General features: G+C 39.6%; 1 long non-coding RNA gene across 1 annotated transcript in view; it reads left to right on the plus strand.

The window, feature by feature from the left end:
• The first annotated feature begins 2,164 nt into the window (after nt 1-2,164).
• The window catches only part of LOC138149871 (uncharacterized), a 34,086-nt gene continuing 20,680 nt past the window's right edge, over nt 2,165-15,570 (plus strand). The window contains exon 1 of the long non-coding RNA XR_011165450.1: nt 2,165-2,269. This is a non-coding gene — a long non-coding RNA (uncharacterized lncRNA). The remainder of the gene's footprint in view (nt 2,270-15,570) is intronic.

A 15,570-nucleotide genomic window follows, 5' to 3' on the forward strand; every position in this document is an offset into this window, starting at 1 on the left:
TTACATGGTGAGTTGCCTAATACCCTTGCATTGCTAAGAGGAGCCCAGTCTATCAGTTAGTCATCACGGATACGATGTGTCTGTAATTGTATACAATGTTCTCCTGGTTCTGCTCCTCTCTCTCAATGTTAGCTATTATTAAAAGAGAAAGATAAAGTTTCCATTTATCAGAATCATCCACCAATTGCTGTGAGACTAGGCAAGTATGTTCTGCCTGACCTTGAGCAAGGCACTTCACCCAGTTTGACTCAGTTTCCTTATCTGTACCATGAGCTGGAGAAGGAATTGGCAAACCACTCCAGTATCTTTGCCAAGAAAACCTCAAATGGGGGTCACAAAGAGTCAGACAGGACTGAAAAAGACTAAACAACAACTGAATGTTCTACATGGGACTTGGGAACTACCCAGTCCATATGGTACCCAGTTCTCTAGTCCTTTTGGCTAATGTCCAGCTAATGTTCATTTTCCTCCCACTTGGGAAAAAAAAAACAGAGCCAAATGATTGGCCATTTACAATAATATTTGTTTGCTGTAGAATGTAGCAAAATTCCTATGGCTTTGAAAAAGTTTTTTTTTTCCTGCCTGGGAGTGGGAAGCTATTTCAAGATGTCACACAGATGTGTTAATAGTAATATTTTATAACATGTCTCGGCCTCCAACAAGGATGCCATACTTTGCTTCTATATGTCCTATGGGAGTCAGGGACTATGTTTGTCCCTTGTCTGCTTAGCAAGGTAGTTCTTGCATAATAGGCAATAGGCACTTAATACATGTTTGTTGATTTGACTTCTGGAAAGCCTATCCTGAGCTAGTCTATGACTCTGTGTCCCAATGGACACTGACATTAGGAACTAGGGGATGACTGGTAAGTTCTTAATCTGCCTCCTTGTGGTGGGTTCCAAACTGTACCCAGATGGAGTGAATGTTGGATTTGGAAGGCCAGATCTGAGGAGATCACCAGCAGAAACTTAGAAAACTGCTTCAGAGAGACTTTGAGAATTGGGGTGTGTCCCTTCTACATAGTGTAACCTAGATCTAAGAATAAAGCATCCAGATGCCATTAAATGTATGAAGGGTTTTCTTTTCTCTCTTATGTCCTTATCAAACAACATCGTTGCATTCAATTGTTTTTTATTTGTTTTTGGATAATAGCTGTGATTTCATCAGTATAGGAAATCCCTAATGAGGAAGTGCCCCCTTGGCAATGCAAATAAGTACCCACTCCACTATATATATGATCTGAGAAGAGCCTGGGCATTGTAGCATTATAGATAGCAAGTTGGCTTCAGTGCCTGAAAAGGCTGGGCTCCAATTCCCTACTGTGGCAGTGCAGTCCTGAACAAGATGCTGACCTGCCTCAGAGCAGTATATTACTAAAGAAAGCAATTTTCTTAAAAAAAAATTGTAACATGGGGGTGGCTAGGTGGCATGGTGAATAGAGCACCTGCTCTGGAGTCAGGAGGACCTGATTTCAAATCTGGCCTCAGATACTTAATACAAAACTAGCCGTGTGACCTTGGGCAAGTCATTTACCCCAATTGCCCTACCTTCCTTCCTCCAAAAAGCAAAAAAAAAAAAAAAAAATGGGAACATTAAGACATTCCATCATTATTGATTTGCCCCAACTTTGCTATCAACATTATCTGTGTTAAAAATAACAACCACCAAACTTTTCTTTATTGAGCAAAATATACATGCTCTCTATTCCATTAAAATAAGAAGTGAGCAAAATAATCAGAGTAGCTGGTTCCCAGAGCAGCAACTCCATGGTTCAGGTTCTAGCGATCATCATGATTTTAAATCCAGCCAGGATATAGAATGGCAGGAAGTCATGGCAAAAAAAAACTGCCCTTTTACAAACTGAAACCTGCAACATCTGTTATTTCCACCCATTTGTCCTTCATTTAAGGGAGATGTTTAGGGTTATGGAAGCATAATGAGTTCCCCTCCCTCCACCATCCTACCCCACATACCCTATTTTCTCTTTAGGTTTCAGAGACAAAATAATAACAATTTGATAGTACTTTGGTCTGACCCTCATCAGTCTTTCTTTAACTATCAATTCCCCAAAAAGTTCTAAGTTCCTTGAGAATGAACTTGGAAAGATTAAGGAAATTTCCAGTGGGTACACCTTAATCTATGTTGATTACCTATCTCTACCCTTTACAGAGATGGACTTGGTTCAGGAAAATGGTTTTCTGTGCTGCACTGCTACTTGAAGTGACTGTTGGGCTGTTTGAGGAATCCAAGCTGTCAACTTTCATTTGAGGTCTGTAGCTGTGCTTTATTCTACTGTGGAATTTTATCTTTGTTTGAGAACACAATAAATGGCAACTCGAAAGTGGGTTCTGTCCACAAGATTTTTGAAGGAAGGATGAATTTCTCTCACCTTAAAGCAGATGCTTAAAATTAAAACATTTCAATTAATAAATGCATCTCTGGACAACTTGTGCCCCAACTCAGGGGCATTGATTTTTTTTCTTCCACAAGGTCATTAAAAGGATGTTGTAATTTACCATGGAATATATTCAAAGTTGACTTTCCTACTTCTAGCCAACCACCTATATAGATAGCATTAAAAATGATAAACGCCCTGGCAACTTGTAGTTACATAGTAGTGAAAAGATCATGGAGTCATAGATTTTGACCTGGCAGAATCCCTCAAGATCTGGAATTTTGGTATGGTGTGACAAATGCTGGGTGTTCTCCTGTTCTTCACCTGCCTTATGATAGTAGTAAAGGGTGAGGTGTTGTATCAGTTAAATAAGAGACAGTTTTTGACTCATCCTCTTCCTTCAACATTTCCATGTGGCCAGTAGTGTTCTCTGTGTCTAGACTTCTAACTGGGGCTGGGGGTTGGTGGTAGTCTTCATCCCAGCCTTTGGCTGGCTGCTCCTAAGTGGAGAAACTGAAAGTTTCTAAGCAGAGAGGTTCCAGAAAATCTAGGGGGCACCTGCAAGAGGAAGAGGGAATGGTTAGACCAGAGACCACCAAGGGAAGACTAGACCTGATTACGACACCAGTTCTGATTCTGGCCCTCTGGACAGGACCCCTGGATTCCTCTTCCTACTTGTGTCTTCTTCCTGAGCAAGTGACTGAGCCCAATTCTGGAGGCTGACATGTCTAAGATAGGAGGTGACCTTGTGAGTTTGAGGGGTACAGATTTCGGGGGCCCATTGAGTAAATTGACCGGGGAAGGTAACGTGGTGCATTAATGAAGATAAACAGAAACAAGAGGAGGAGAGGCCAAGCCCTTGCCCTGACTCGACAGCTGAAATGACCTGAGAGGGCGCAAGGCCACAGTGCAATGTAAAATATCAATCCGCAGTCTCATAAATTGATTTCTGTCCTTATATGGTCTAAGTATCAGATTCCCAGGGACAATACTAATAGGTTAAGATACTGAATCCTGTTGTAAATCTTTCTATTAATGTAATCAATGAGGTGGTCAGTGCTGAAAGAAATAGGCCTTTGTGCTTTTAATTCACTAGGGAAGGCTGTGTAGACAACTGGAGACATTAAGGGGAATAAGGTGGGGAGGGCTGGATAGGAGAGAAGGTGATTCAATCACAGTCCCTTGTAGTTTCCTTGTAGGAAACTAGGACCGTAAGAATTCGGAAGGGGCGTTGGGCACTGAGGAAGGAGGCGAGAGTCCATGACCAGTCTGTGCATCATTATAGCAAGTCTGGCCAGTCTAGTGGTTACTCCATGTATCAAGACAGGTGAGTAACACTGAGGAACTCCTGTGACTCAGAAAGAAGGTCTGGGTCTCATTCAGGTGTGTCTAACTGGTTATTCACTCCTGAAGTGACAGGCAGGAAAGTGCCAATCAGCAGGGTTGCATGGGATTTGAAAGTTTCTAAGCATAGAGGTTCCAGAAAATCTAGGGGGTACTGAAAGAGGAAGCGACACCAAGGAAAGACGAGGCCTGGTTACACCAGTTCTGACTCTGTAGCCAATGCTCTTCCCATTAGCTGCCTCGCTTACATAAAAACCCCCACGTGAAAACAAAAAATACATGTCCTACTGCAAAAGCGTTGCCAAAAACATTATTGTAATGAGTGCTAGATGGCGTTTGACTGGATGTGAGCCAGCTACACCTGAGGAATAATAAGCACTCCAAGCTTCTTTTTTCTATTAGGAAGCAATCAGTAGTACTTGGCTGCTAACATCATAATTCACAAACCCCCCTCCCCCCGCAAGCTGCAAACTGAGAGCACACATGGATTCTCCCAAACTGCAAGCCTATCCATTAACACTGAAATGTGTGTGAGAAACCAGATAATTTTATCACTAAGGCTTTATCTTGACCCGGTGCCAAAGAGATCTAATCCATATCTATGTTTCTAGAAAATGGGGATCAGAAAACAGACAGCCTGAAAATTCTGTGAACCACGCGGCATATCACTGGGCTATGAAGTTGACTGCATAGAACAACCCAGTGGATCCATCTAATATGAGAAAGAGAGAGAGAGAGAGAGCAGGATTGCCTTGGATCTTAATAAATCTTATCTGAACTGATCATGGGGGCCTATGGTGCAGTGGTCTGCTTGCCTGAGGAATATGCTGTCAGAGAAAATCTGCTATGACAAATAATAATATTTTTCACATGTAAAAGCTTCGTGAAGGAAATAGAATATGAAGTGAAATAGGAGATACACAGGAATTTTATTATATTCAAAAGAACTAATATCCTAATCCTCTCAAAACTGGATTGTTTTTCAATTCAATTCATTTGACAGGTATTTATTCCAAGTTTTGGATGTACAAGGCAGTATGCTTTTCAACATGATTGTGACAGGGGTTCTTAGACTGGCATCTCTGAGCTCTTAAGAACATTTGGATAATTTCATTTCAATATAATTGGTTTTTTTTGTAGCTCCATTTTATTTTGCACATCTGGAGACAGCTAGGTGATACAGTGGAGAGAGAGTATGGAGTCAAGGAGACCTAAGTTCAAATCCAAGTCACTTAACCTCTGTCTACCTCAGTTTCCTCATCTGTAAAGTGGGGGTGATAATAGGACCTTTGTTGTTATCCAGTAATGTCTGATTCTTCATGACCTTGTGTATCATATTGTCCATGGAGTTTTCTTAGCAAAGACACCACAGTGCTGTGCTATTTCCTTCTCCACTAGATTTAGTGAGGGGTGGGGAGCCTATGGCTTTGAGGCCACACATAGCCCTCTAGGTCCTCAATTGCAGCACTTTCTTTGACTGACTCTAAACTTCACAGAACAAATCCCTTTAATTAAAGGATTTGCTTTTAGGCAAACAGAGGCTAAGTGGCTTGGCCAAACATAGCTAGTAAATGTCTGAGGAAGGATTTGAACTCAGATCTCCTTGACTTTAGATTGTGCCACCTAGCTGCTTATGGAAAACACAATTATGCTTCTTATGGAAAACAATACCAAATCTACCAGATTCTAAATTCCTGTTTGAAATAACACATTTCTCCCTGTATTTTTCCTTCAGAACTATCTAGTAGATAATTGTCTTATATAGCAGATTCCATTCCTATATTCCCATTGTCTGAGAGGTCTGGGAAGCAGTAATAGAAGGATGAAAAAAGTAAAGATTGTTCTGTCTTTTGATCAAATTCTCTGGATTAAATGTACTTTATGTTACAGGCTTCCCTTGTTGCCAACAGATGTCAAAGTTAAATGAATGCTTCTTTTCTTTCAGCTAATTTTTGACTTGGTCAGCTATTCATCTGTATTCTTAAACTCATTCCCTTCTTCCTTCATCAATTATTCCCTCTCGCTTAGCTTTCTAAGCTTCATTTTTTCCACTGACTTTTGTTACAAATAAATAAGTTTTCCTCTGCCTTTTAGAATCATAGGATTTCTGAGTTAGAGGTATGGTCAGTGGGGTCAAACTCAAATAGAAATGGATCCCATTGGGGCCCATGTTGACTTAGAAAACCAAAAAACTAACATTATCTATGTTGGATTGTACTTTTATTTCCTTTGTTTGACATTTCCCAATTATGTGTTAATCTGGTTAAGCCACATGGGGGCAAGGTGCAAGTTTGACCCCTCTGAAGTCCATTTTACATCTGAACAAAAATCTGCTCCTTCTTCCCCAACAAGGGAAGCTTTTGGTTGAAGATCTTCATTGAGGCAACTTATTGAGGTTTAGGATAATTGCCAAGAAGTTTTTCCTCTTATATCAAGCCCAGCTTTGCTTTTTTGCAACAAGTTCTACCCTATAGAGCTACAACTCAGAATTCTGCTAGAGTTTCATCCTTTGGCTCTCAGTCATTTCATTGTCAAGCTCCTCTGAAAAAGTGATCCATTCTCATTGCTTCCATTTTCTTAACATTTACCTTACTCCCTTGCGAGATGGCTTACACTAGTCTTCTACTAACATTTCTCTCTTCAAGGTCACCCAGTGACCTAATGATAAAATTCATTCTTCTTTTTTTCCCGGTCCTCATTTTCTTTGAGACACTGTTAATCTCTCTTTCTCAAAACTTTTCTCTCCTCTATTTCTACAACATAGCATCTCCTAATTTGTCTCCTATTTCTCTAAACACTCTTTTCTGTCTCCTTAAATCTTTCCTTTTCTTTACTGAGTTCCATATAGATTACTGCTTCTCAAGGTCTTCTCAGTCTTCTCTTATTTCTTCTCTCTTTTGGAGATCTCATTCCATTTTGTATGCTTTAACTATTTTCTCTATGAAGATGAATCAAATAAATCTATTTATATAATGCTGATTTCTCTTCTTGAGCATTTCCACTTGAGAGGTTCATGAGTACAAAGGATAAAAGATCTCTAGACCGTTTCAAAAACACTGATGAACTTTTGGTATTTTCAGTGTGATGTCTTTGTTCAGTGACCAACAAATTAGTCCTCTACTGGAAGAACTGAACCACACTCTTATTGACATTCTTCCTATAAACAAAGCTAGAATGCATTATAAGAAATTGAAAAGGATTCTGGGTTATCTGTGGAGAGAAGAATAAAGAGGTAGTCAGAACTGGTTTCATTGTGCATCCAAAGATTGCTTGGGATACTTGATCATCTTGTCTTTGTGATGATCACAATGAAGGTAAGGAAACAGACCACTGGGAAGATGATGTGATTTATGTGATATCTCCTTGAAGAAGATGAACATATGTTTCAGGAAGAATTTGACAAGATCCTCCAAATATCATAGCTTGACATTCAGGAACTTCAATGAAGAAGTAAGCACAGGCAATAAGAAATAATAAATATAAAAAATTCAGATAAACATTGAAAGACTAACAGGTAAGAAGAGAAGTTAGCAGAACCAGGAAAGCAATCACTATGACAACATAAATGACATTTCTTATGGCACAGTAGTATTCTATTACATTCATGTATCACAGCTTGTTTAATCATTCCCCAATTTAGACATACCCCCTTAGAATCTATTTTTTTTCTTTCAGAAAACAATTTTTCAAAGTTATCAATATAGTCACATAAAATGTTCCAAATCACTAGTTTTTGAAAGTATGGTAGGTTCTAGAGAATTTTTAATGTAAATAGTATATTATTTTTTTCAAATTATATATAAAGATAGTTTTAAACATTCATTTTTATAAGATTTTGAGTTCCAAATCTTTCTCCCTCTCTACTTTTTTCGCCCCCCCTCCCCAAGACGACAAGCAATCTGATATAGTGCAATCATGGAAAACATATTTCCACAGCAGTCATGGTGTGCAAGAAGATACAAATCAGAAGAAAACCAAAGAAAGTGAAAATAGTCTGCTTCAATTTGCATTTGGAGTCCATCAGTTCTTTCTCTGGATGTAGATGGCATTTTCCATTTTTTGGAATTGTCTTGGATCATTGTATTGCTGAGAAGAACTAAGTCAATCATAGTTGATCCTCACAGTGTGGCTGTTACTGTGTACAGTGCTCTCCTGGTTCTGCTCACTTCACTCAGCATCAGTTCATGCAAGTCTTTCCAGGTTTTTTTGGCATCCACCTGTTCATCATTTCTTACAGCATGATGGCATTCCATTACATTCATATACCACAACTTGTTCACTCATTCCCTAATTCCCTATTGATGAACAATTCCCTCAGTTTCCAATTCTTGGCCACCACAAAAAGAGTTGCTGTAACTATTTTTGTACATGTGGGTACTTTTCCATTTTTAATGATCTCTTCGGGATACAAACCTAGTAGTGGCATTGTTGTTTTGATTTTAATTTCTCTAATCAGTAATGCTCTAAATCACTATTGATTAGGTAAATTCAAATTAAAATAAGTCAGCTACTACCTCATACCTATCAGATTGGCTTACATGACAGAAAGGGAAAATGACAAATGCTGGAGGGAATGTGGAAAAATTGGGACATTAATGTACTCTTGGCAAACTTGAGAGCTGACCCAACCTTTCTGGAGAAGAACTTGGAACTATGCCCAAAGGGCTAGAGATTTGTCCATAGCCTTTGACTCAGCAATACCACTACTGTATACAAAAAAAACCAAAGAAAAGAAAAATGACCTATTTGTACAAAATATTTATAGAAGTTCTCTTTGTGCTGATACAGAAGCAGAAATTAAGGGAGGGTCTTGTCTGTGAGTGGACGTGGGGACCATCTGGGTCCCACATACTCCAGTGTTAGGTTGAAGGGGATGATTTTCTCTTCTCTAGGGATTTCTTTTCCTCTCTGGATGTTCCTTTCTTTTCTTCCTTTTTAAATATAACTATTGACAAACCAACATCAAACTTTCTCATATAAATTAATAAAAATACCACCACCACACTATATGCTTGCTTTGTGAGAGAATTAGAGCAGCAAGTGGCTAATTGTGGGAAATGAGTGAACCACACTGATGCCATCTTGTGACTCAATTCTGGAGCGAGCTTAGTTTCTATTCAATTATGGGTCTAGTTCAATTTGTCTTGTGAGAAATTGTGGGCATTGAGAGAAAACCTTATTGTATTGTTGTTGACCCTGCTGCTTGAAGACCCTTAACCAAGGCCCTAAGGTTATACTGACCAGAAACATGGTCAGATCCAAAGGCTGATAGCAGGAGTTTTCTCACGGTTGTACATCTCAAGCAACCCCTATGTCTTATCTGAAAACTGGCCCCACACTGATCAATTATTATTTCCATGTTCCCTTGATAGCTTACAGCTACTTGGGGAGAGGGATACCTCCTTTTCTGATTCCAGGAATAGCACCTGTTCACTCTCCCCCTCCCAACTTGGAAAGTCCCAGTCTTTCCTCAAATTAGAAATCCAATTACCTAATGTGTTGCTTCCTTTTAATTAATTGGCTTTATTTAATTGTTTTAATGTATAAAACAGTCTGTCTCCCTCTGCATTCTGGGTCCAGTCCTAAACTGAGGAGGTCTGTTCCTACTTGTTAGGCAATTGGCATGCGTTGCTTAATAAATCAATAAGCTCAGAAGATCAACCCTTGTTTCCTCATTCATCTTTCACCCACCAGATATGGGCCATGTAGTATGTCTGCTCAGTGCTGAGGACACAAATATAAAATCTGGGCTGCTCTTACTCTCAAGGAGCTCACGATGTATTTGGGAGAGAGAACAAAGTAACAAAGATTCAGTTGCAGGGCATTTTGAAAAGCCTAAGAATCTTTAATGAGCATTGACTGGGTAGATGGTGAAACCTCACGGGCCAGATGTTACAGCGGAAGGACAGATTGTAAGGTCCTACGTATGATCCTCTCTTTTACTGGAGGATCTTTTACTCTGTTTTTCTCATCCAAATGGTGTGAATAACTCTGCTGTGGAAGGGGAGGAACAGGTTCATGACCTTTGGGCAGGGAAAAGTGGGGCCTGATGGTCCAGGTAAAGCAGGAGACTAGAAATTCCTCCTGAGGGCATGGAGATTGGGTGATTAGCTTGACAGCAGGAAGAGAAAATGCAAAGGGGGTGGTGAAAGAAAAGTTGAGGGAAGAGGAAATCCCAGGAAGATGTGAATGGGGTGGAGAAAGGGTCCCCAGTGACCTGGCCTACTGGACCCTGGAGTGCCAGGTGGAATCTGGATAAAAGGCTAAGTTTCCAGCAGAGTTTGCTTTGCTGAGCCCTGCAATGCCCATATGAGGATGTACTCATTAACTTATATTTAGAAGGCGATTTCCTCGTGTTATAACATTTTGGAGCCTCAGAACAACCTGTCGAAGTGGATACTGGGTTGTGGGTGTTATTGTTCTATTTTATAGGTGAGGATACAGAGCATTGAAGTGATTTCCCTATGGTCATGACGAGGGGGGAGGTGATAGGTGTTGACCAGAGTCCCTGTTGGGCAGTCTGGAAGGAATTCTCACAAGACCCAAGCAATCTTTTAAGTCAGTTTTGTAAAAGTTTATTGATATGCTTTACAGCAGGCAGGGGTTCTTAGGGAACTTGCAATCTTAAAGAAGTCATAGGTATAGTTTATGAAGAGTTACAAGAGTAAATCAGATGTCAATTATGCTAACTAGGTGAGTAAGGGTGGGATTAGGGAGGAGTTAAGGAGTGGTCAGTGCTTAAAGGAACATGCACTTTTAATACCAACTGCGCAGGTGTATTGACCATAATTCACTGGGAAATAGCCCAAGGTGGGGCTACCTGGAGGTGTGGTTTTAGGCTTGAAACATCACTAAGTCAGCTAGCCATCAGGGCTGACTGAGAAGTGCCTAGTCTGCCATCCATCAGTGTCATGTTTGACAAGATGGGTGTTGGGAACCAAGGCTGATGGGGATTCAGGATGTGTATAATTGGCTGAGGAGTTAACTTACACATAGTGCATTGAAGGGTTCATAGGTGCTAGGGGGAGATAAACAGTTCATGAATTGTTGCTAGGCAGAGTGCTGGCAGGGGCAAGGGGCAAAGTTAATACTCTGAGGCTGGGGGGGAGGGGAATGTGATTTTTACATACTGGCTTTACAAATTGATTTTACAAACTGATGTTACAAACATAGACACCCCAAGCACCCTGTCAGTCATATGAATCAAGTGAAATTCATATCCAAGTCTTCCTGATTCCAGGTCCAGAACTTAAGCCTCTATGTCACATCATAACGATTCACAGTGTCTTTAAAATTTAAACCTGTGCCTTCTGATATTATAGTGTAGGATATTATAGTCGGGCAATTATATTTCCAAAAATTCTATTGCCTCAAAACAGTGGGATCCTGACTCAGACAGAGAATTGGTTGACAAACTCTCCAAAAAGAAAATTACAAAAATACAGATCCTGAGAGTAAATGACTTACCACAGGGCACAAATGGTTCCCTCTGTTGGATACATGTGTTCTCAGTGCATTCTGGGAAATACAGTCTTGTGGTGTGACCGTATTTGCCTTATCCTAATGAACAATAAAGCTTAGCAAACTGGGGTGAGTCATTCCTGGTATCATAAAAGTTCTCTCTCTATGTGTTATCCAATGTTAATCATGACAGTGACTTTTTAAAAAAAGTTTATGCCTTCTGACTAATAGTGAAAATGAGATTTATGAGAAATAGGCATGTTGGGTTATAAAATGAAATGGTTGTGATAAAGCTTCTACCACCAAGGATTCCCAGAAAACTACCAAAAATGCTTATTTTTTTCCTGAAGGGGGAAAATACTTGTCATAAGAGCTTTTAAAGGACTTCATATCTTGCAAATGGTTTATGAAAAAGCTATAATTGTATTCAAATTTGCCAGATGAGTATACTCTGCATACCTACCCTTGGATTATACCTAGTATTGGAGAAGTGTAACTTTTTGGTTTCTAAAACTCATTTAGATTTACTTTTGGAATGGATTGTGTGGAGTTGGGGTTGAAGGGAAGGAAGGTGCAGCATATTTATCTTCTTAAATGTTTTTCTCAAGTTGTTATTAAAATCACATTGTATTCCCTGAGTCCATAGGAAGGGGCAGATTAGCCCCAAAGCATGCTGGCTGGCAGAGTAAGTCAGTTTGGGTTTCTACTTGTGCTACTGATGGTCACGGCTGTATTCATTAACTGCTTGACCTTATAGAAGTCACTTTACATCTTTGGGTCTCAGTTTTCTCATTCATAAAATGAAGGAATTAGATGTCCTCTAACAGCCCTCCTGCTTCTATGAGCCTTTGACTATATGATTTCTAACATCATATAATCTTATGAATGAATGAATAATTTCGAGTTGGTTAGCCCAATTGGAAGATTGTTGTTTTGTTTATTAGTCATGGCTGACTCTTCATACCATTTGGGTTTTCTTGGCAATGAAATTTGAGTGGCTTGTCATTTCCTTCTCCAGTTCATTTTACAGATGAATAAACTGAAGCAAACAGGGTTCATGGACTCAAGTTTAGAAATTAGTAAAGGAGAGAGTCTTTGAGCAACATGCAAGGACTCAGTCTAATTCCAAGGAAAATATCAAAGTCTAAGAAAATGGTTATACTTTGGCAAGGCCTAAATAACAACACATAACAAGGATGTAAGACCTACATATGACTAGGAAACAAATTCATTAATCAGTCTTTCTCTCTCTCTTTCTCTCTCTCTCTCTCTCTCTCTCTCTCTCTCTCTCTCTGTCTCTGTCTCTGTCTCTCTCTCTGTCTCTCTCTCTCTCTCTTTCCCTTCCACCCTCTCTCCCTCTCTCTCCCTCTCTCTCTCTCTCTCTCTCTCTCTCTCTCTCTCTCTCTCTCTCTCCCTCCCTCTCTCTTTCTCTCTCTGTCTCTGTCTTTCTGTCTGTCTGTCTCTCTCTTTCCCTTTCACCCTCTCCCTCTCTCCCTTCCAACCTCTCCCTCTCTCCCTCCCTCTCTCTCTCCTCACACATATTTATGTATACACAGTACACATCTGTATACATGTACATACACATATATGACATATTCATAAGTATGTCTATATGAATCTGCATCTTTGACAGAATATTACATTGGCCATTGTAAGTGACCGGTTTTGTTGCTTTCCCGTTTTGACATTATTTGTACCATGCATTTTAGCACTGGGATAAATATTCCAATTCAAGCCAGTGCTAAAATGCATGGTAAGAATAATGTACCATAAACTGGGACAAATATTTATCCTGGAGCTAAAATGCATGGCACACATAATGTAAAAATATCAAAACTAAGGAGCCACAAGACTCTGGTCATTTATAATGTCCATTTTATGAATACTGTCATAGTTAAAGATCACACCCCTCCTTTACATTATCGATCAACAAACTAAGCATTTTAAGAGGAATCCACTTTGTAACACAGTTTGAGCATTTGTTAGGAACACGGTCATATAAAAAAAAAACGTATCAATGCATTTTCAAAGTCATACAGTAATACAGATGCATGGTATAGACTGTTAAGTATTGTAAGAGTATAGGGAACAAGAGTGCAATCTATACGGGATTAAACTATGGGATGCTTCATCAAAATTCTATCCTCCCAGACAGTTTTAATCGCCCCTCCTCCTGCTGTAGCAAAGGTCTTCTCTGCCCCCATCCAACATTTTCTTCTATTGCTCCCTTGGTCACTGGACCAAGAAAACACATGTATCTGCCTGAAGCAAATACAATCAGAGATTTCCCCCAGATACACATTCAGATGAAAAACAACCCAAAAGGCAAAGCAGCAGGCACAGAGTGTGTTCTATTTATTTTAGGTCTGCCATATGACTTCCTTAGTCCTACTGATTAGACTGGCTTGGAGGCATGCGGCACATATTCTCATTTTCATGGCTTCATAGCCACATGTATAATCCATACACTTTACTGATAAATTGGTACAGAGCTCAGAACAAACTATATTTTTTCCTCTCAGCTTTAGGCAAATTCTTCTCCTAGTTTAATCAGTTTTTCCCATTATTTTCCCTTCTCTGCAAATCCTCTTTCTGGGAACCATCAATTATCACTTCTCACTCTTTCCTATTTACTCTCTACTGTCCCAATTCAATAGCTTTTACAAATTGCTCTAACATGTGATGGGGGGGGAAATATCACAAAAGTAGATATTACACTAACTTTTCTCTGTCTAAGCCTTTTGGTAAAGTCCCTTCTCTTTGTTTCCAAACATTATCTCTTCATTCTCTTCTCCTTCTCCCATATATTAGTCCGTGAGTTTTCATGGTTGTTAATTTCTCCGCGCTGCTTCCTGAGTACTTCAATCTCAGATTCTCCCCACATCTTCCCATGTTTTTCTCTTCCTCTTCCACCTTCCATAGTTACTGTTGCTATACCCTTAGAGGTTAAGCATTCCTATCTCAAGATTCTGTTGCTTCTTTAAAGCTAGAAAAAAATGATATTTGTAGGGCAGGCAGGTGGTGAAGCAGATAGAATGCAGGGCTGGAGTCAGGAAGTCAAGAAGACCTGAATTCAAAACTGGTGGCAGACATGTACTAGCTGTGTGACCTTGGGCAAGTCACTTAACCCTTTTTGCCTGTTTCCTCATCTGTAAAATGAGCTGGAGAAAAAAATAGCAAATTACTCCAGTATCTTTGCCAAGAACACTACAAAAGGGGTCACAAGGCATCAGACAAAACTAAACAAAAACAGAGGAAAACAGTGATATTCATAATACCTTTGGGAGAAATTCTTAAGCTGGATACCTCCCCCCCAACCCCTCCATTTACAAAGGGCTCCTGGAATATCTCATTCCTCTCTGGGTTGTCCTTGGGATTTTTTCTACCAGGCACTTTTGTTCCCCCACCTCACCTCCCTCTTTTCCGCTCCCTTTTATGTGTTGTCTTCTCCCATTAGTACTTAAGGTCCATGTGTCTTTCTGCTTGTATTTGTATTTTCAGCCTTTGCACAATGTCTGGCTAATAGTAAGTGTTTAATAAAAAATACATGTTAACTGACCAACTGAAAATGTTGGTCTAAATCTAAAATAATAGATTCAGAGTTTGAAGTCAACCTTAGAGATCAGAATCTAACCTTACTTTACAGCTGAGGAAACTGAGACCCAAAGATGTGATATGAATTGCCTTAGATTACACATTGGCTCATCCAGGACTAAAGCCCAAGTTTCCTGATTTCCAATCTGGTGGATTTCCACTAGAATGGAGTCTTTAACATTTTTTCCTCTCAATAGCTTTTTTTTAAACTCTTCAGCAATCACTCTAAAACTTTTTCATCAGATAGATATCCTCTATGCCAGCCTTAATCCTTCTACCATTCCTTACATCCCTAAGCTGATGGTTTGTCTTACAAGTCCTTTGTCTGCAAAATAAACATCTAGAGATCAATAACTCAGCAATGAAATAAATTTTAAAGTCTAGAAATGAATGAAGTAGGGGTGGCTAGGTGGCACAGTAAATAGAGCACTGGCCCTGGAGTCAGGAGGACCTGAGTTCAAATCTGGCCTTATACACTTGCTGCAAAAACTAGCCATGTGACCTTGGGCAAGTCACTTAACCCCAATTGCTCTCAAAAAAAGTTCAAAAAACAAAAAGAAATGAATGAAGTGAGAATTCATAACACCATGCAACCAGGTGGCAGCACTGCTCTGGGAAGGGTTTGGGGCTCAACTCATGGGAGAAATTTTAGCCAATGGATTGTAGGGTGGTGGGATGATCGATTCTCACTCAATGAAGCAAGATGTAAGTGTTCATCAATCTTTTAATTCAATTCAATTCAATAAACATTTATTAGTACCTACTATGTATCAGGC

Source organism: Petaurus breviceps, unplaced genomic scaffold, assembly GCF_028583685.1.
Source record: "Petaurus breviceps papuanus isolate PSGF00001 unplaced genomic scaffold, PetGlider_PUasm1.0 90849, whole genome shotgun sequence".
Classification (NCBI taxonomy): Eukaryota; Metazoa; Chordata; class Mammalia; order Diprotodontia; family Petauridae; genus Petaurus; species Petaurus breviceps.